Below are 8149 nucleotides of genomic sequence, written 5' to 3' on the forward strand. Positions count from 1 at the left end.
GTTAAATCGTCGCGATAGTATCAATGATTAATTAAATCGAGGCGCGAGAGAGGAAGCGCGTTTTCCGTGTATCGCGCGTTCAAGAAACGACGGTCCGGTTTGGCGAAGCCGTCGCCCCTGCAACGTCGAGAGGCCAGCCGGCTCTTGTCTCGAACCCTTCGGAGATGGACAGGATAGAGGGGGAGCGCGCGTCACCGTGCTACGGGATCCATTCGAAGACCCATAGAATTAGTACGGGGACTTCCGGGACGTCATTTAAAGTACAGAACCGTCGCGATGAGCCCACTCTATATGCAGAGATTCCGTTAAATTGCAAACGCCCATTTTCCAGGGCGGAGGGACGCGAACGAGAACAAGGGTAAGGGCACCGTCCGCGTCGCCCTCGAGTAATCAGACGGTTAACTCGATCCAGGGAACGTTTACGGGACGACAGCTCGGCCCGATTTTCTTATGCCCCCTGGAGAAAACCTTGTGCACTGCTCGCTGCGCTTCTCTCTTCCACCCGGCCATCACTTTTCTCTTTATGTATCCATCTTTCTGTATTTCTCTGTCTTTCTTTCTGTATTTCTCTGTCTTTCTTTTTGGCTTTTTCTGTCTCTTTCTGTCGTCTACTTGGGCTCTCTGTCTCTTTTTCTCTTGCCCTCTCGTCCTCTTTATCTCTCTCTCTACCTATACACTTCTCTCATTTTTAACCTATCTACCTCTGTCTTCCTCCTTCTGTCTCTTCCTTGCTCCACCGTCTTATACTCATCTCCGCGGGGAATGTTAATTCCGCCAGAGCGAATTCATTCGATTTACCCCGGGGAAAGATTAAATCTTGGCTCGGAGACGCGTTAACGAACCTGCGCCGATCAATCGATCCGTAATGAGAGCGATCGCTTTCCTAGATATATACACCTCCTCGTGGCCCAGATCGGTAGTTCGTTGTATTAACATAGAATTTTTGCTAAAATGTTTCAGTTTTCCACGGTATTTTCACTTGGTAAATTACTTTGTCGAAGCTCCATTTATTATACATTAATATGCATTTTTATTATTAATTTTTCATATCCACTTTAACAGACATTTTTACTATTTTTACTACATTTCTAATTTGTATCTAAATATGCATTTTCACTGAGCACTGATACACATTTATATCAGCGTTGAAAATCTCAAAAAGGATAACTCGAATTTAGAAAGACATCGTCAAAGAAAAACGTATTCCTGTTTCAATAATTTCATACGCGCCTCGACATATAAATTAACATAAATCCACATATCTAATCGTTCCAATAAGAATATAAATACTTGCTAAATTACTTCTGACTCGATTTGCACTCGTTCTCTAATTACCGGCTTGATTTACTGTAGCTGTGTGGCCGTGAACGTCTACCGGGGAGTAGGTTCCCGACACGATCTTAATTAATCCAAGTATTTTCTCCCGGAATTTGACACGTCCGTGCGAAGAGCGAGGTGGACGGCAAACTAGTTCTTCAGATAAGGGGGGAGTCAGTCTTAACTTCATTATCGCTTTAGAATCAGCTCGCTGGACCGAATTTAATTACTGAAGACATCACGCTCGACTCTCCTGCTGTTTGCAGAACGGCTGTACCCTGAACAAACAATAGGAATGCTCGCCGTGTCAAGGGTTAAATGCGACTGCTGTACGAAGTTTTCTAAATTGTCGAATTTTCATTTAATTTAGTTTACTATAGTCTGTTCTGTTTAATTTTACTCTACGATATTTTATTCTACGATATTTTATTTTATAATATTTTATTTTATTCTATTCTATTTTATTTTACTCTATTCTATTTTATTATATCCTATTTTATTCAATTCCACTCGGTTCCATTTGATTTCATTACCAGCTCCATTCTATCAATTTTATTTCACTGCATATAACGCGACCGCATAACCAGACGAACGACCTCGCGATCCCTATAAAAATCATTGATCGCCAAATAATAAACGCTTCTCCGCGACATAAAGAAACCATGAGGACACCACTAGCACCGCGAGCACAATTTTCCGCGTCTCTGTAAGACGCAATTCCAGAAAACCGGACGCAGAATAACCGAACGTCCCTCGAAGCAATCTCCGGGCGCGTTGCCCCTAAAATTACACGAAAACTGTCAAAGTACATTAAAAATTGGATTCGGGGGTGGGAGCCGGTTTCGGGCGAGGTTCAAAGGTTCCACGGGGCGCAAAAACAACAGAGAGAGAGAGAGAGTTTTCGCCGCGTGCCCGACGGTGATCCGCGCGCGCGTGTTTTCTTTCTCTTTGGGCACTCCTAGTTTTCCCCGGGCATAATTCAAAGGGAAATCCGGCAAAGGAGAGCCTTTCCGCGTTTTTGATCGTTCGATTTTCATTAGCAGGGCCGGTCGAATGGGGGAGAGAGAAGGGGCCGAGAGAAGGGCGGCCCTGTAACAGGGCGACGGCGGAACCACCCGGTAAAGGCGTGTTTCCACGCGGGAATTAAAAACACGTGTCGCCGTGGCATGGCGGCGGGAAACGGCCCTTTGATTTCCGCGTTACGCGCCCGTCGCGCCGACGAATAATTCGTCGCGAAACGTTAGAATTAATTCGAGCTGTCGCGCCGCGATCGGCAACGTAATCATAATTTACTAAAGGGCCGCACAATAATGATAGAATTTCGTAAAGGGCCACGTAATAATAATAATATCTTAATTTCCTAAAGGGCCACGTAATAATAATAATAATAATAATATCATGATTTCCTAAAGCGCCACGTAATAATAATGATATCAGAATTTCGTAAAGAACGATAATGTTGTAATTTTATGAAGGGCCGTATAATAATGATACCGCTAAAAATTTAAAATCCATTAAATTAGCGTGATTTGACGCGTTAATTGGTCGGCCCCTTAAATCTTACAAGGAAGCGTCCCGGTTTAAGTACACGTCCCCAGCTGGAGATCTGCTTAGCCTTCGGGAGTGTTCCGAGCAATATGTATAAATGATTCGTAAATCCTCCGGGTTCATTAAGATTTATGGGAACAGGTTTCTGAAGGAGGACGCGGCGTGGCTCTCTGTGTGTACGCGCGCGGTTGCGGCTAAGACGGTGGAGGGAGGATGGACCGGGAAAACGAGAGAGCCAGAGAGAGAGAGAGAGAGAGAGAGAGAGAGAGGAGGAGAGGGAGAGATGTTAGCCCCAGGGCGGTCGCATTTAAAGGCACGAATGCTTCACACGTATTTCGACACCAAAGGGCCGTTGTCGTCTTTGGGGTAAAGTCTCTTTGGCATAAGTGGCTGCCGCGCTGCAAAGGACACCCTTTCGTAGCGCGCCCACGACCTCTTGCCTATGCAAAGCGATCATATTTCGCCTTGGAAGACTATTAAATCTCTTTAGCCGGCGCTATCAACCCATAATTTCCCGGTCGCTCCCACTCAGAGATATATACACGCGCGGACAGCTACGGAAATGGCCACGTCTGCTCGTTATTGTTGCCTAACTAATGGCTTGCGAAATTTTATGGAAAATAAACAGTCCTAATAATTTTTAATACCATCACGCATACATTTAACCAACGGAGAAAACAGCTAAGACTTGAAATTTCCTCGAAGTTAATGAGCTGCTATCTCGAAGATCATTAGAGAGCCGACTTTCTTCTCTCATCGTATCGACTCTCATGACTGACACGATTAAATGTTGAACAATTGTCTTAACAGCGGACTATACTTGAAAACCGAGTAGGACAATTCGTCGACCGTAAAAGAATCGACTTCCTGTAACCTTGTCGGGACTATAACCGGCCCCTTCGATCAGCCCGCGTGCCACTTCGATGCTAAACTATCTGTATCACTGAGCAAACATAATTGTTGCTATTACAGTCGCGTTGCATAGCGCGAATGGAATGACGACGGCCGACGTCGAGCGAGAGCGAATTGCTTCATATAACCATCGATGTGCAATGCCGACTACCACCGCTTTCTATAGAACAATGCGACATCGCGACTGTTATTTAGAGTGAACCGGAAGGACAGGTTCGCTCGCGCTCTATTAATATTAATTAGTGTTCCGCGCGGGTACGCAGAAATCGTGCGGGGCTAATTTCGCGACGGTGTGCGAATGCTACGCTCCGATCTATACGAACGTGCTATAACTCAGCTATAAAATAAATTCGGGAGTCTAATAAATAATACGATAATAGAAGAGCAATTATTTAAAATGATCGAACGATGGAACAATAGAATAATAACTAGCAATTTTTACTTAGTTTTATATCGGTAATAGTTGGCAATTTTTATCAAGTATTCGCATTAGTGTCGCAAGCGAAACGCGAGCCCGGCGAAGTTCGAGCAGTCGCGCGAACAAAGTTAGATCGAACGCGGAAACAGAAATTGGTCCGGGGAAATATGGGAGAGCGGCGCGCGCGGCGCCGAGTATAATAATAATTGAAATGGCAAACGATCGCCGTCTGTTCCGAATTTACTCGAAACGCGGGAACTTCGGCCAACGAGTGTGCAACTCGGAACCCGTACAACCGAAACCTGTGCACGTGTTCTACATGCTGGAACACGGCCGGAGGTCCCCCCTCCCCTCCCCTTCCCCGTTTATATGTAAACGACTATACACGGGCCGAATCCGCGCGACAATCGAAATGTGCAACACGTGCCCCCTGCCGGCCGTGTCGACCCGACGCGAAAACTGTCGAAGAACAGTGACACGGCGCCAAGCTAGGAACGCGTTTCTGTCACGCGATATCGCTATTACATGACTTCGCTCGAAATTATAATCGCGCCGGCCCCGCCGAAACACACACAATGGATCCGCGATTATGCGAATTTCCATCGGGGCTCGTTGCTTGAACAGCTCTCGCGTGTTGGTAGCCCCTTTTTTCGTCAGTATTTTAGGTATTGAAGTATTATGTGAGATTTATGGATTATTGTTTAATTTGATGTTATTTGATCTGGCATTACTTTATTCGGGATTATTTTATTCAATAATATTTAATTCGCTATTATTTGATTCAGTATGATTTAATTTAATATTACTTTAATTCAGTACCATTTAATTCAATATTATTCAATTATTACCTAATTCAGTATCATTTAATTCGATAATATTTAATTCGCTATTAATTCACTATTAATTCATTATAATATAGTCGGACGTATCGCCGAATTAACCTCGATTTAAAATTCTCATCGCCGCTGCGAGCGGACGACGTCGACTCGCCATATCGGCGTGTAGAAACAAGCGTCGGACGGATCTCGTGTAATCAATTCGTCGCGTCGCCGATCCCGCATGGTGTGACGGGGCCAGCAACGCGTCGTGAATTTGTCCGGGGCCAGCAGGCGCGGGATTAGCGAATCAAGCGATTGAACGCGGATGAAAAATTTGACAAAAAAAAAAAGAACGCGCTCCCGTATTTTGGCAGAGCCTGGATGGTACGGGCGGTTCTATTTAAGTTGCGATCGCGCGAGCACGCGGACGTAGGTAACTTTGATCCTGATTAGCGTCCGACGAGACCCCCTTCGTAACGAGAGCCTGCTTTTAGGGCTATCGAAAATCTCTCGCAAAAAGGGGGTGGTGCGCGTGTCCACCCCATCCTCCTCCCTTCGAGCTCCGTACACGGAAGAAGAAAGCGAGGCTTTTAGATGTCGTCACGTCCAGCTGAGCTTTCCGACCCGATAATTAGGCGGTGAAAAGGACGAGGCGAACGGGCACGCGACAAATCAGGTGGAAAACAATGTACTTCAAAGGCTTCTCGCTTGTTACCGACCGTGAACGCACGCTTTCTTGTCCGGCACGGTGTTCCATAGACCCCTATGGCGATGCCCGAAATTTATTCGCTCTTCGACGTGTTTCCTTGTTTCGAAGTTTCGAAGTGTGAATTTTATTATTATATTGTAATATGTTGAATTTTATCTCTGTTGAATTTTATTATTATATTGTATTATATTATGCTATTTAATTTTCTACCGAAACCTCGAATACTACATAACCTCGAAATAAACGAATTGCAATGGAATCGCGTTCTAAGGGTAGTCCGACGACTTCATTTGCGCTTCTTTTCGAGAAAATGGTGAAGGTTCGTCCAAAAATAAATTGGCCCCCATAAAGCATCTCTAGCATAACATTGGCACCCTACCCGTGGATCCTTAATGGAAACGAACTGCCATTATAGGGATATAAATATACTCCGCGGTGCAGAAGAGCCCATCTGTCGTGTCACGAAAATTACGTGAACGAGAGAGAGAGGGAGAGAGGGAGAGGATAATATTGAATCTATTAAGAGAAAACACAGTGGGCACGGACATGTGATGTTCCAGAAATACGGTACACCGGGAAACGTGTACATTGAACTCTTTGCATATCGCCGGTGCCTCCGTTCTAATTATAAAACGTTGGCGAACATAGTAAAACGATACACCGTTGTCTATTTAAAAATATTTTTATTCAATGCGAAAAGAAAAAGAATTGTTCCCTTTCATAAAATCAAAACCCATCGATTGTTTAATGAAATAAAATTCGTTTCAGGTAAATGAAGCAAGAATAAAAATGTACGAATATTAACCTAACCTCGCGACACTGTACGCAAGGTCGAGGAGCGCTATAATTCGCTTAATTTCAATGCTTCCGGCGCCGGGGTAGTTTAACGGCGAGAGACTCGCGGAATATGCGAGATCCGAAAAGCGCAGCCACGGTGGTGACAACGAGTTAAGCTCTGATACAGTGTATTAAGTTCCTCGGATATCTCGCGGGCTTCCACAAGCCCCCGCATACTGAGGACACCAGAACCAGGTGCAAAATTATGCCGGAAATATGTGCGCGCTGGCTTGTATATTGTTCGCCCCGGCTAAACAACGTCTTGGCGCGCCGTGTTCTAGCCTCCCCCCCCAGGATTTCCCTGAATATTATTTCGAACGCTCGCGCGCGATTCCTCGAGATTTAAAATTTGCTCTAGCGCCCGAAATGAAACTGCGCACGGCGCGGCTCCTAAAGAACCTAATTAACGCGGCGTTTGTTTGCGAAAACTGAATTAATTTCGGGCGCGTACTTTTTTGGAAATTGCATGGAGATGTATTTTGGAAGTGAAATGATTTGATTCCTGTGAGGATGATTTATGAATTATTATATGATATTTATAGCAGAGTGTGTTGCACAATAGTGTACAAATACAGTAATAGAATAATATAATTTAATTAAGTAGCGTATAATATTTATAACAGAATATTGTGTAAGTGTATCTAAATCGTTTTAAAATACAGAGAAAATATTATAGCAACAGGAATATTTCAAATATAAATATTGGACGAATTTCTAGCTAGCTTTAGGAATTTTTCTATTATTCTAACTATTGTTATATAAATTATGGAATTTGTAAAACTGTCTAAACTTTGTTGCTAGAACAATTGTGATATTTGCAAGAATTTCTCTCTGAATTCGAAGAATTTCTTCTCTGCGTTGAACAAAATTTTACAGAATAATTCGAAATAAAATGAAATAAAGTCGCAGACGAAATTTGCGCGATCCTAATCGTTTGTAAAACAATATCGAGGTTTTCGTTTCATTGTAATTTCGCTGCCAAGTTTTCGCTAAAATAAAAAAGGGCTTTTCCTCGCGGTGAAGTATAAAGCTCGGCGATCTTCGTTGACTTTTTATTAAAACCCCCGGCGCGGCGCGTTTAAGAAGAGCCGCGCCGGGGTAGCAAGAGTCAGCAGGATGCAAGGAGGTCAACGAACCAATCTCCCATGTATGATTTTTTTCACGAGGGCCCTTCATTATCCATCGATCGCTCCCGATTCCGTTTACGCGGCATAAATCTCCACCCGCGCGAAAACACCCTGCACAATCTTCTCTAACGAAGGTGCTACGATTCTCTGCATATCGTTATAAAATATGCGCACAATTTTTAGGTAATTTTGCATAAATTCGTAACTAAAATTTTTATTGTAAATTCACTGTGAATTTTAGAATTGTTGGAGCATAGATGGAATTATAGAAATAAGGTATATTACGTGATGTAGAATGCTGTACGATTTCGAAGTACTTTTGTATAAATTTGTTATTAGAATGTTGTTATAAATTCAATTTTTATCGATTTTCAATATTGGAATTTAATTATGAATTAAATTAAGTAAATATTAATTCTTAATACTTGTATTGAATTAAGTAAACCGCGACTATCCTGGATAA

The 8149-nt window shown here is 43.3% G+C and overlaps 1 protein-coding gene across 1 annotated transcript in view; it reads right to left on the reverse strand.

Annotated features, from left to right (window-relative positions):
* The window catches only part of LOC144477146 (uncharacterized), a 330738-nt gene that overhangs the window by 97590 nt on the left and 224999 nt on the right, over positions 1-8149 (reverse strand). The window lies entirely within an intron of this gene.

Source organism: Augochlora pura, chromosome 11, assembly GCF_028453695.1.
Source record: "Augochlora pura isolate Apur16 chromosome 11, APUR_v2.2.1, whole genome shotgun sequence".
Taxonomy (NCBI): Eukaryota; Metazoa; Arthropoda; class Insecta; order Hymenoptera; family Halictidae; genus Augochlora; species Augochlora pura.